The sequence below is a fragment of the Corvus brachyrhynchos genome, unplaced genomic scaffold (assembly GCF_000691975.1).
Source record: "Corvus brachyrhynchos isolate BGI_N302 unplaced genomic scaffold, ASM69197v1 scaffold220, whole genome shotgun sequence".
Taxonomy (NCBI): domain Eukaryota; kingdom Metazoa; phylum Chordata; class Aves; order Passeriformes; family Corvidae; genus Corvus; species Corvus brachyrhynchos.
The window spans coordinates 4331505-4345809 of NW_008236209.1; the positions used below are offsets into that span (position 1 = coordinate 4331505).

The following is a 14305-nucleotide window of genomic DNA, read 5'->3' on the forward strand; positions in this document are numbered from 1 at the left end:
TACTTTTTAGTAAAGAACTTGGATTGCCCCTAAAATAAGTGGGAGGGAATAAATGTGAACATAGATTTACAAAGGTCAGAGGTAACTTCGGGTCCAAAATAAAGGATAAAAAATAACTGGAAGATGCATTTGCAGTGCACCCTAATTGTAACGAAATGAAACACCTTTTTTTTTCTGAATTCCAACACAACTGGAGTCTGAGTCACAACAATCTTCTCATCCTTAACAATGAAATTTCGCAGGGCCCAGTCGAAGGCTGGTAACCTGCCCTAGTGAGCTCTGAGCTTACGTCCTGAGCATGCAAAGCCCTGATGGTGCTAATTCTGAGTAACGGCTTGAAAAGGAAGAAAAAACAGTATTAGCTTTTTGCTGGGTTAATGTTTAATGCCTTGGATTCCTTGAGAAAGAGTACCCACAATTACATTAACAAATGTAGGCCACTGACGTGAGAAAGAGACTGAAATTAGTGTGTCATTCTTTGTGCCCACATTTTTCTAGACGCACTCGTACTTGACACTTGTATTCAATTTAGTTCTGACATTTCAGCTGAGTTTTTTTTGGAATTGTGGATTAAAACTTCCCACCTAAACATCAAGGATTTTACATAAAACTGATGAATCTAAATGTCTAAGTATCAATAGAAAAATGATCCCTTCTCTTAGGTGATTAAATGTATTGTATTAATGTGTGCATAACGCAGAATCAATAAATAATGAATTACCACTGATTGTAATTGAATGTTTTCATAATTTTATTGTCAGCCATGATAAATAATCAGTACATTTATACTGCATTAAATTAATTAGTGTGTCATTTCTATTACATACATCAGCAGTGAAGTAATGCAGTGACATCTGTTTCTAATGTTTTAAAGATGTGGTATTCCTTATTAAGTAAAAGGAAGAGTTATTAGAGGTATTTCCTGTGATTGGCAGTTATACTGGTACAGTCAAAGGGATCAAATAAAGGAACTTGCACTCTTGGCAAATGCTGCATTTCAACCCTTAATGGCAGCATGTAACAATGATTGGAGTGAATTTTGCTTCTTTAGGATTTCAGAAAATCCTGCCCACCTTTCTAGAGAAAGTAAGAGCTGATCCTTTCTCCCTAATACAGTTGGGAAGATTTCATTGTTTTGCATGTTAGAAATGCAACATGCAAAACAAGGAAAGCTCTGCAGAAGTACAAGGTATTCACATCCATTTCTGTATCCATTTTTCTGCCTCAGTCCTCTAAGATACAGAAAGGAATTCCCTGCTAAGTGCTCATTAAAAAGTCTCAGATTATGCCTTTTTTGGCTGTGACGTTCTTATGTGGAAGTCTCTGGACTATGGGGTCTGTAATCTTTCTTGGAGGTCACACTAATGTGACATATTGTGCTGCTGGTGATTGTTACCTGCAACAGAAATGGCAAATTGAGGAGATGCTGCAAACATGGGAATCAAAAAGTGAAAGAGTAGACTGGGAGGAACAGAATAAATGGAATGGAACATACAGCAAATAAGCACAGATCAAACTGTGCCAGAAGGAGGGCTGGTTTCTAGATGACTTCAGGTATTATAAATGGGATGACCACTTGGGTGATGTGAGTAAAACCCCCTGAGCAACAACACTTATGGACAACAAAAGAAGTCTGGGGTTCTTGATTAATGCTGTCTTTTCCAAGACACACACGGTCATCCTTAACTTTTCTGTACCATCACACTATCTGTAAAAAGAAAATTGGAAAGCTTAATGTTAGAGCTTACCTGACTAGAACTAGAACTTTGTGTTCTTCATCCACAAAACAGTTTTTAATATTAATCTTAAATTTTTCATACTAACAATGGGCATCATGATATTTAAGCAAAATGAAAACAGTCCAGACTTATTTTTTCCAGTGCAAGTCTCACACATTGCTTCTGACTGATCACTGGCTACTTTGCACATATTTGGGAGGGTGGTCTCGGGAACAACCGTGTGCACCTAGCAGTTTGTCCCCATGGCTTGCTCTGGACACAGGGAACTGTGGCTGGTTTGGGAGAGCCTGTGTGGGCAGGACTGCTGGCTGCTCACTGGCAGAGTTGCACATTTAATACTCTGCTCTAACCTCGCTCCAGCCTGGCGTGAGCCAGCGCCTCCAGGCTCCCTCCATGCACTGAGCGCGACTTGGGGCCTCCTCTTGGACAGCCCTCGACAAATGCAGCCCTTGAGATAATTTCTGCAGTTCACAGAACCTGCCCTGAGCTCGCAGCTCAAGCTTTATGTGAGACATGAAGGATGTGACCATTTACTACAGAGCCTGAGATAACTAAAGCACAAACATACTCTCTCAAACAAGGTCCCATCTACTTTTCCTATTCATCAAAATGTCACTTGTGTTATCACTGCAGAGATGTGACCTGCCAAGTTTGGCACTATCACTTTCTGTCTAACGGATGTGTAAATACCTTTTCTGAAAGCTAGCCGTACATCTGTCATACAAAAATGTGAGTGCTACTTTTAAACTTATTCCAATGAAATCCATAAATACAAGATGCAGTCATTGCTAATGATCCCCCACTTTAATCTGGATTTCCATTGAGGAGAGAGGGCAGCAAAAGGACCAGGTCCTTGGTGGAACAAAGCTGTTTTACACAAGATACAATCATCATTAAGGTTCAATATTGTTTGCACCTTTTCTTCTTCAGGAAGAAAAGTTAATACTATTAGATGTGTATTGAAGTTAAAACACACTTCATAGCAAAGCACTGTGGACACAAATCCATGTACTCCAATATATTCAGTAAGTCATTATACCCAAATGCTTGTTACTATTCCCAGAGGAACATGATTAACCTCATCTCTCACTCTCCACATTTACAGGTCAGTTAAAGAAAGCAAAAGTTTTCCGGCTCTGTCTGTCTGAGCATCTGAGCCCTAATCTGAAGGCACCACCATCTAGTGGGATAAGAAGGTATTTAATTTTCTTTACATTTTTTTGGTATTTTTAAACATGGACATCACATTCTACTTCAAGTAACAAAAAAAAAGTTTGTGGGATTTTTTTTTTAAATACATGTAAGGCTCATGTGGCCCTTCCATTAATTCTCATTTCTGTTTTAACTGCAAAGCATTTTCCAATAAAAATCTTAGGAGTCGTTTCCTTGAAAATAGGTTTTCATAAACAGAATTTTATCAATGAGAAAAAAATTTATAGATATCCAGACTCAGTGGAAGTGAAATTGATTTATTGACTAAATATTTTCAGTATTTTATTGAATCTACTTTGTGGAAATCCAATTGGGGGAATTATTAATATTGTGAAAGTAATCATCTTGAGCTCATCTTTAAAACCAATATGTATTTTAGGCAGTAAAGATCCATCCTTGCAGTTTTTCATAGAGCCATTAACTGTACAGCTTTTGGTTGTAAGCAGAGTCTGACCATTAAGTCCCATCTAAAGTGAATTCCCAACCTGAATGCAAAGCATTTCTTTTACCTCGGCTCTAGGAGTGACCATTTACTGCACTTTGCCTGTGCTGATATCCTGACTGCTACCTGCTCTTACTTGGTTTTCCTTTTATGCATTTACAGTTGGGCAGGGTAATGGCAGGGATTTTCTGTGGGGGAGGGAGAACCATCAGGGTGAGCAGTGTGTGTTCATTTGTTTGGTTTCTACCACAGAATGTGTGCATCTGCAGCTGTTATCCTAAGATGCCTCCTTGTGTTCAGGTCTCATTGATCTTGTTACAGCATTTCACACACACAGGGATAATTGATTTACATCATTCAGGAGTCCAGATCTTTTATAAGCATGAGCGTAAATATTAAGAAATTACCATATATTAAAATTCTATAGATACTTTGACTTTTTAATATCCAAACCAGTAATGAAATAATAGAGATTTAAATACTTCATTACTCAGATAATATTTTAGTATTCATAATTTGGGCCTGCTTCTGTTTCCATGGAAGTGAGTGGTATTTTTACCTTGGATACGACCAGACACTTCAGTGTTTTACCATCTTCAAATTATAGAAATCTTATTGACACAAATGGGGATCAATGGGTATTTTGCATTGTACATCAATTTTATGATACTGTCTTTTCAAACACTACAATTTCTTCTGAAATCCATAAGGTAATATCAATATGTGCTGCCAGTTCTTACTGAAATCAGTCTGGAGTTCAGAGTAAAAATCAATGGAACTGGTCCAAACTGGTTGAGGCAGTACATGCCTTTTTGACCCTTTGATCCCTGGACCAGGTGCCTGGGCAGGTGTGAAGCATTTCACTTAGAATGCAAATTTAAAAATAGATAAATACTTTCATTTGGGATACTGTTTGAAGTTGATGAAGTCCAGGATGTTCTACCTCACGCTCCCTTAGGGGAATAAAAATCCTACCTAATACAAGGTCTGGGATGTATAGGGAAATAGGAAGACAGTCTAGGGAGAATAGAAGACAGGTATAGGGAAGTTCAGGCCAGTGATCTACGCAACTGCTGGCTCCTGATTTCACACAAACCTTGCAAAAGCCTCTCCTTCAGAATTCTCATCTATTTTTTAACTCCATGAGGAGTGAGCCTGGTCCTGAGGCCTTCCTGCCACTCTGCCAGCTCTTGGGTCATCCTTTTCACAGCTCTGAAAGAAGTTGAAAAAAATATAATGAACCTTCTTTTTTAATTTTTTTTAATAGAAGTAACTATTTAATGAAATTAGCTACAGGACACTCCACAGTTCTTTACAGGAAGTGGAGGGAAAGGCCTCCTTGGGGACTCATTCTGCTGTTTTACCCATCACAAAGCCCGACCTGGTGAGGCTGAATCCACAGTAGAATTGAGTCTCTCTGAATCTCAGTTAAAGGAGATGAGAGTGAGATGAGAATCAAATGTTTAAGAGCAGGTTTTGTTTTTAACTTGACCAATCTCTGTGTCTCAGTATGTTCTGTGAGTTTCGGATAAAGTGATAAAATCACATGAAAAAAGAAGTGTCTTTCTTCATCTTCAGGAGACATTATTGACTTTATCTTCCTTTTTTCCTCCATTTTTACTTTCACATCAAGGTTGATGTGACAAACACTGATAACCCACAAAAAATATGTAATCTTACATAAACCTGGCTTTATATGCTTTAACTTCATTGACTTTCTGATGGAATTACCAGTGACCTGTGGAGGCATAAAGATGATCAGGCCATGAATTAAAAGTACAGGTTGGAACACCTGTGATCACAATTATTTAATGCACAACCATCCTGTAGTTTGAGTTTTTGAAAATTCTCCTTACCCATATCTATAATGTTAAAACTTATTAGTATCCTGGGAGACCATGGCTGGTATCTTTCATTACTATTATGAATTTTAGAGTATTTTGCATTGAGGAGCATTGTCAACCAAAAGTATTTCTTCGGAATTTTTTTCTGAAGGGATGTCTTACAATTTAATTCCATGATGATTTTAAATATGACAAGATCCTCCCCTTTTTTTTTCCCCACAAGGTCAACAAATATAGAATAAAGCAAGGTTTAATAGAGACTTTGCAATGTAAGTATTTTTTCCCTAAAATGTAAATGTACAGTGTAGTTTAAATTTTAAAAATTGAACTGGGAGTTCTATTTGAGATAGTGCTTAATTTTATATAATCAATAGAATTTAAGAAAACTGTTGAAAATAAAAAAATGGTTTTGCTTAGAGTGATAGAACTTCAGACACCAATTTTCTTTGCTGTTATAGTAATGAATGTTGATTGAACACACAGTGCATGAAATTAGCCAGGAATCCTGGGTTTGCTGATATTCTCCATTAAGTGAAACTTATCTGAATCCAGCATCTTTCAGTGCAATCCTTTTCAATACAAAATTTATGTTAAAAATTCAAATTCCTGGACAAAAGTGAGGAAACTTCAAATCTGTCTTTTGGCCAGAAGTTTTCCACAGCTGTGCTGCAGCTCATCAATTGTCAGTCCTTCTGACCATTCCTCTGCCTAACAGCAGCCACTCAGGAAAATCCTTCCAATAGGCTCTCTCTCACTCCTTCTCTTGGGCAGAGGCATCTCATCTGTGAGTATTTACAGCTCCAAGCATGTTTTTTAAGGTATCTTTTTGTGTAGTGTCATGAACATGCTTCTATTCATCCCAAGAAAATAGGAAAAAAGACACCATAACTTAATTGAACAAAGACAAGTAAGGCTTCCCATAGAATCCATCTTACCAATTCCTATTTAGGGAATTCCTTGTCATGCAGGAAGCCATCTGAAAAGAGGCTATCAGGAAACTGCCATCTGCAAGACTGCAGGGAGCAGCTGTTTCCACAAGTCACAGTAACCCTGGTCAGAAACAGGATTTTAGCACTTGGCTCACTGGTCCTCATGGAAGAGTAAAGGGACAAAATATAATGAAGTAACACGAAAGGTTAAGTTCTGGAAGATCAAGCCCTGTTTTTCACAGATGCCAGGTATCAGGAATTGCAGCTATCACACCAGCTATGATGATCCCTCTGTGGCAAAATGCTTTTCATAGTCATTTCAAAGTCATCAGGGAAATGGAAATTATGAAACTTTTATTTTGCTATGCACAATATACAGCCTTTGTAGTCTTGATTGCTCATCTCTGTTTTGATGTGATATAAACTCAGTAAAAAGGAAACTGCTTTCACCAACAAATATTGTGGATCTGAACTGTTCATAACTGCCAATACTGATAAACTCACACAATATAGATTTACTAGTTGAATACACACAGTTTACTGTAGCAACATTACCAGGGAATACAGAATTAAATCCCAGCTGCATCAGTATCCATAGTATTGAGATATAAACAATTATTAGTAACTTTGAAAATCTTTAGGAGCTCAGTGTCTACATACAGTTCCAGTTCATTAATGGACTTTTGGAATGCTACCCTCATCTGGATGCACTACCACTTCGATTAGGTCACCTACTAATTTGTGTGCAACTATCCCTGTTTAACATCCCTTGTCTGGCTCAAAAGGCCAGATTTAGGTAGCACCTCACTATTTACAATCTCTTTCTTAAGAGCATTTCAAAGTGCCATCCCACAGTATTTATGTACCTGTTTTTCTGTACAATTTGATTACATTTTATTGGGAAAAAAAAGGATGTATGTAGTACTTATAGATTTGACTTCTTTTGAAACATTTTTCCACCTTTTAAGAAGATTACAATAGCTTCCATGAAAAGTTCAGACTGAAAAAAGCAAATTAAAAACCCCAAACACTAAAGCACAAAACAGAAAAGAATTGCACTGACATGTGAAATGTGTTAAAAATTCTTCTTTGAATCAGTCATTTAGACATACAAAGATAATGATGATGATTATGATGACAATAATTATAATCAACTAAAATTTAAATTCATCCATTTTCTTCTATGCAAATACCAATTATATTTCTTTTCTTTAAAATGAATGTGGCCATTTAAAGTAGTTACTCTTGCAAATCTTCCTAATAATCTGCCTCAACATTGACAACAGCACAGCATTCTTCTGGAGAAGGGGGGGGGTGGAATTCTGTCTCTTCTGGCTTAATGGAAGGGCCAAAATAAGGGTCTTTATATAGAATTAATATTCCCAGTGTGAGGAGCCACAGCCTATTCCTTTATTTACTCCATCAAACAGAGGAGGAAGTGCTGCTCCTTAGGTGCTAAGGAGGTACAAAAAGGGGGAGGGAATGTTGTGCTTCCATTAGTTCTGCTTTCTGGGTTCTGAATCATTTCAGGCACAGAGCTGAAGTGAAGTATAATGGCTCAAAGTCTCCTTGCTGCCCTTAGAGAGTCTGCAGTGCAGAATGCCTGAGAGAGGTGGTTGTAGTTCTAGGAATAACTACTCTGCTCCTGGAGAAGTAACCTTATCAAAGAACTGGGAGTACTGCATGGATCTGGGATCTGCTCAGTCAACATCTTACCCTGAAAAACATGATGCTAAGACTAAACAAACAAACAAACAACTTTCTAATGAGAACTGTACATTATGATTTGTTACATTCAAACCTAAAATTCTCATTCAGACGACAAGATTTGACCTTTTATTGTTTTCATTTTGCACGTTATCACTCTGGGGACACACACCCTGGAGAACACCCTGTTATCAAGGCAATGGGGTTGAATTTCAGGTTGCAGATATGCTACAATGCTCAGGTGCATTGCCCCCTGAAAACAGATTAAACTGCAACCATCTTATAAAAACATTAAATAGTTCAATGTAGCTGGTCCACATAGTGTTTAGAGTAGGAGCATTCTTTTCCTAGACATATAGTTTAATTAAAGTTTAATAAGTGCAACGTGGATGTCTTCTCTTCTGCGGAAGAAAAGGCGGCATTTAAATGGAGTGTACTATGTTTGGATTAATGAAAAATGGATGTTAAATCCTAAGTGTCCATCCTGAATTCTCAAAAGCATCACACATACATACAGTCTGGCACCAGTTTACAACTTTTGAAAGAAAAACAAGAGTTATTCTCATTTCTGTAAGCAAGCTGAGTATAATCTCATTTCAAATGCCTTAAAAATTTCAGTGCACCACTATTGCTACTCTCTGGTTTTCGAATCCTAAACAGAGTATTTTAAACACCAAACTTGCTTGAACTGTAATGTTGGGAGGGAAATGCTCAATAAGGAGCCCTTTGCTGTATATGGGTTTTGTAAATTCACTTATTAAAGAGGTGATTACACATACTCCTGGTTTATAAGCTGATAGCTTTCGTTTTAGCCACAGCCCTTTCACAACTTAAATTTGTCCCCAAGTCACCCTCCTGCAGCTGACAGATATTTCCATATATGCCCTTTCAGAGGAAACAGATGAAGAGGGTCTGGCAGCCCCTCCCTGGCTGTGTGTACCCTCAGATAATGTTAAATTTCCACCACTGCAGCAGCAAAGCCCAAACTAAATCTCTGCTCTTACACAGAGCTCCAAGTGGAGCCCTGACAGAGCCAGCATCGGAACTGAGGCAAATTGGCCTCCAACAGAGACTTTCTCAAAGTAAGAATAGTGTTTGTGTTACCATTTTTATTCACCTGCTTCCGTAATTTCCAATGTAGTTGTTCTATTAATTTGATTTTTACCAGTGCTATCACCAATAGCCTGCTCTACCTGAAAGTTGGTCCCTGGCTGTTACTCATTCCTAACTTTCAGATGTCTCTTGGCTACAGTTTGGTGTTGGAGTCCTTGGTGACACGTATGTCTTCACAAGAATCCCAGCTGGCATGAACTCATTTCAGCTGAGGCCTTTATAGTCTCTTGTTTATGGTTTCTCTGGTGAAGTCTAGGCAAAAATACTGCATATGAGACACATCAATTCCTTTACTTTATGGACTACTTTAAACCCTTTTAATTATATGATAATATTTATGGGGAGTTTCCTAAGGGACCTTTATCAGTTTCAGAACTTAAAGTCTTGGTTTATCCTCTTTTTTCATTTCAGCCAGATGCCATTTATGATTTTCAAGACTGGAGAATGCTGCTGTTTAAAAAATACTCAATAATCTTGCACGTCATTCTCTTCAAATTGGGAAATGCAAGATTTCCAATCTGTGGCTGCTTTATTTTGTTTCATATTCTGTATCCTCCATCTCCCAGACTAATTCCTGGGGTTTTTTCAGTATTTGTATGGGCACATTTTTAAATACATATATACAAATTAGGTGAAATGAAATAACTGCTCCTATCTCCTGGTTAAGGCAATATACATTTCACCTTCAGCTGTAATTGTGGTTTGTTAATCAAACAGAAAAGACCGGGATGTAGAGGCTGAACTTTGCATGCTAGAACTTGAGCTGATTGTAATGAAGTAGGAATATGCACTAATGGCTGAAGGACCTGTATTCATAAACTGGCAACAAGTCAAAAGAGATGAATAAAAGAAATGCAATATATAAAAGAATGGGAATATTTCCAGAGAAAAGAGATTAATTTCTTACATAAGCTACAGTCTCCAGATGTGCTGGAAAAGGTACAATTTTCCTAAACTCAGAGAACACAAGACTGAAAACCTTACTATGCAATAAAACTGCTTCAAGTAATATTGCAAATGAAGTAAGGCAGTAACTGAATGTCATTAGACACACTTGTCCATCTTTACTTCATCCTCCTTAAATCTCAGTAAATCGTAATCTTAATGAATCTTGATTTATTATACAACTTCATACAGCAGTCTTATATGTCCAGTCCATGTCTTTTTTCTAGTGCTTACTGACACTTTCTGAAGTATCATAATTGACCAAGACTTTTAGATGCTGGAATATACAAATAGTGGAACCACCAGGACAGAAAGCATTAAACTCTGCTTTGTAGCATCCTGGATTTTGAACCAACCTCAATTTTGGGGCTGCAAGGACTCTTTCCTTCTTCCTGGACACCTGTAGTTTTAGGAAACCCATAAAACTTACAGGTAATTCTTAATGTAGCTGTAGTGGAACTTTCTTTCCATACTCTGCCAGTTACTCTGGGCAGAGCAGCCTGATCAGAGCTATGATCCTGGGTTTTCTCCTCTGTGCTCATTTTGTACAAGATAATTTTGATTGCCATGAGAAATCTACAGAATTTTTGCAGAATGTTATTAAATAAAGATTGAAAAAATAGATTCTTTGCCTTGCATGGTTACAGAAGTCAAGTGACATGTAATTCTCTTTCCAGTCTCTCTAAGCAATCCTATAATTTACACACATCATAGTAATCAAAAGGGCAACTTCAAAATGAGTTTCAGTGCTCTTCAGGTAGAGAATGTGGGTTTAATTATTCAGAGTTTTTAAAATATATTCAGGTCACTGATCTACCAAGGCCTGTATCACAGGAGTATTCATCCATCCATGGGAACTGAGTGTCCGCATCTGACTGAGAATTTCCAGTTTAGGGTCTAATGCCACTAATATCACACAAGTTATATGGGCACAATTGGGACTGACCACTGCAAGCTGTGAGAGGAAGAACAACTCAGCCAGTGGTAAAAAAGAGGAAGTTGGAATAAAGGTTGTCTGAGAGTTTAGAATAAATTTGGAAACAAATAATTTTTTCCCAAACATGCCTGAGTGTGGCGAGGCTGTTCCTGTGGTTAATCAACAATCAGGGTGGTGCATGCGTGAGTGGGTGCCAGTTGTGGAACTGCAAACTCCAGAGGAAAACCACGCACAACTGCAGCAACACACAAACACTGCCTTGCTGCCTGAACTAATGAGCCATTTAGTTGGGATAAATCAGGTTATTCACTAGATGTTTAAAGCAGCTAATAGGCCCGATCCTGCTGCTGATCCTTATTCAAACTGGTACTCAAGGAGAATTAAATTCTGTATCCACTGAGGGAATAATAGAATGAATAATGAGATGTCACACATGAGATCACTGCAGGATAAAGAGACTACATAACTCAAAAAAAAAATTAAAATTCATCATAGTGAATATGAAGCATTTGCTGTTTGTTTTAGGAGGAAGAAACATTTGATCAAATGGTGGGAGACAGATTTTGAGATAACTAGAAACCCCATAATTCTAATGCTGATTCTTCCTGATTTTCTTTTGGGCTTCAGTGTTCCTACCTGGGAAAATAAAAACGCTTCCAGAGCTTATGAGATTTTGCTCAGATTACTGTACTTCTGAAAAGCGTTTTGATAGATATTAACAACACAGACTTTAAAGTAACAACGGTAGTTCTATGAACATGTGAAAATCCCAAATAAAAGTTATGAAGTAAAACACCATGTTTTTATGAGAGATGTTTTGGTTGAAATCAAAGGTGGAAAAGTTGTCAGAAAAAGTATTTAAAACTGCTAAAAGTGAGATCTTAAAACGGATCTTTGTATGCCTTTCTGAATTGGTATTGCTAAACGTTCTGTATAAATCCTCTGCAATATGTAGGATTACATACGGAAGAATTACTTCATAAAACAGAGAAAAATTTATTGAATCCAAATGTTTAAAAAAATTACGCTCAGTTTTTCAGCATGCATTTTGGAATGCATTTTGGCAATTCTAATTGATGAGACCTAGTTTAACAAAATGTTGGGGAAATTCAGTAATCGGGACACAGGATGTGCAGTTTAATTACGTTGGTGTGCATTTCTATTTGTTTCTAATGTAGAGGATCTATTGGTAAAATGAATGCCCATTTTGTGGTCTGTTATGCAGAAAATGTTTAATCCAGTGTTTGATTTACTCTGTTAAATCTTCTTTATTGAATGTGCTTATTCATCCATGCAGAATTGGGTATGCTGCTTTCTGTTAATATGACATTGCAATTAAATAGCTAAAGAGAAAAACATGGCAAGACATTTTCTCAAGGTCCATGAAATTTTCATAAAAATTATTCATACTTACATATTTCACTTCTACATTTGCTGATAGAGCTACAGAGAAATATTTTGGTGTTGTGTGGGACTGACAAACCTTGCAGTTAAAGATCCTGAATAATCATTTTTGTCAAATAAATAGTACTAAGGAGGACTTCTGGTCCAGTGGATAATGACTGTCATCACGAAATAGGATTGCACTGATTGCATCTTATGAATGAAGCTAACAGGAACTCACAACACCAAACAACAGCATTTTGTGGTGGGATAAATACTTAAGCACTTGAGAAACAGTAAGACATTGACAGTGAAATAGCTCTGCTCCAGTGCAGTCCTAGAATTATATTCAACAGTAACAAAAGGGTTTCATGATGATGTTATACTTTCCTGAGTGTGCCTTCCCTCAGTAGGAAAAGGATGTGCAAGGGGAGTTTGTCTTATCTAACCAATATAGTGATGCTTTGTTCCTCAGCACAAGACATTTAGGTCAGGGATGATCCAGTATTGTGAGAATTCTGGAGCTATATTTCTTTTACATGTTAAAAAGCAGAAATGACAGCTCCGTTCGCAGAATTGCATGGGAGCTGCAGAATGGAAGTTTTAATCAAAATCTCTGTGGGACACTTGGAAACATAAATACAAGGAACGTAAGATTTGATCTTACCCCTTTTCTATCTGAATTCATAACTCGTCATTTTCTCTGTTACATATTTGTCAGCACAGTAATCAAGTGCTGATGTTTAAATCTCTATTTTTGTTCTGGCATTGTCGGATGTTTCCTGCTAGACTGTTTTCTGTGCTGCACTCTGCTCTAGCACGTCTGGCAGTACCACAGGGGCAACGTGGCCTCTGGTTTCCATTAGTCACTTTTTACTATTTTCACTATTCTTTTGCTATGTGAATAAGGAGCTTGTAATAAGGTGTTAACAGGCTGCTAGCTGGTTTATTGTTATTATTGATTTAAGGTGCTAAGACTTTAATATAATCATACACCATGAATAATATTAAGAGATTAGTTTAAAGCCATATAAGCCATTAAATGCAAAATAAAAACTTTCCAGAAATTTCTAGCATATTCTGGCACAGGTGTTCTGTGCTGGGTTATTTTGCCTACATTGCTGTATCTGGCTCTTCCAAATCTGTGGTTTTAGTCCTGCTGTTCTTAGACTGGTGTTACGGGAGGCGCTACACTGAACCAGGAGATTCTGGGTTTTATCCCTGTTTCCACCTTCTTTTCTTTGTAAGGTGAAGGAAGAGGCTAAGCAAGACTGAAGTGTGGGTTTGGGCTTCAGAGGGAAAGAAAGAGTTCATTAATGAGCTGAGAAAAATAGAGAGGGTTTTGCATGCAGAGAACATAGTACAGTCTAACATGTATCTATTAATTAACAAGAAAGGACATAAGATTAATGACTGATACACTTTCTAACTAACACTAACAGTCTAAGAACTTTCTTTTTAAATCTGTGTTCAACGTGGGGGCTAAACGAAAAAATATTGCAATTGGAGGGAAGGAAACTTTTTGAAATAATGATGGAAATATTTTCTTGGCTATATTAACAAGGAATAGTGAGCAACAAGACTAAAGAAAAAATAGAAATTGTTTTGGAAACAGTGAATATGCAGGGGAAATAACAAAAGTGAAATTTGTTGTTTCTGAGGAAACGGTCATCCAAGGAACTTCAGTGGAGTTCAGAGAACCACAGGATGGGCTGTGTTGGAAGGGACCTTAAAGCCCATCCAGTTCCACTCCTGCCATGGGCAGGGACACCTTCCACTGTCCCAGGCTGCTCCCAGCCCCAATGTCCAGCCCCGCGCTGGGGCCGCTGCGGGGGATCGGGGGCCAGCCACAGCTGCTCTGGGCACCCTGTGCCAGGGCCTCCCCACCCTCACAGGGAAGAATTTAAGAATTTCTTCCTCAAACCGACCCGTAAGTCATACAAAAATACGCGTGCTTGCATTGAAGCGATTTACGTTTCGCTCAGTATGTGGAATGCCGCCATGTAACTGTATTTAAGAGGCTTACTGATGGATGTAGGTGCTTGTATATTTAT

The 14305-nt window shown here is 37.8% G+C and overlaps 1 long non-coding RNA gene across 2 annotated transcripts; it reads right to left on the minus strand.

Moving 5' to 3' along the window:
• Nucleotides 1-727: 727 nt before the first annotated feature.
• Nucleotides 728-14305, minus strand: LOC108448691. Of its 2 annotated transcripts, none has more exons than XR_001864657.1 (3): nucleotides 14278-14305; nucleotides 4490-4605; nucleotides 728-1708 (listed from the first exon to the last, which is right to left on the minus strand). It is a non-coding gene; the product is annotated as an uncharacterized LOC108448691 (long non-coding RNA). The 2 variants fall into 2 exon arrangements; XR_001864658.1 differs by lacking the exon at nucleotides 14278-14305 and adding an exon at nucleotides 6173-14021.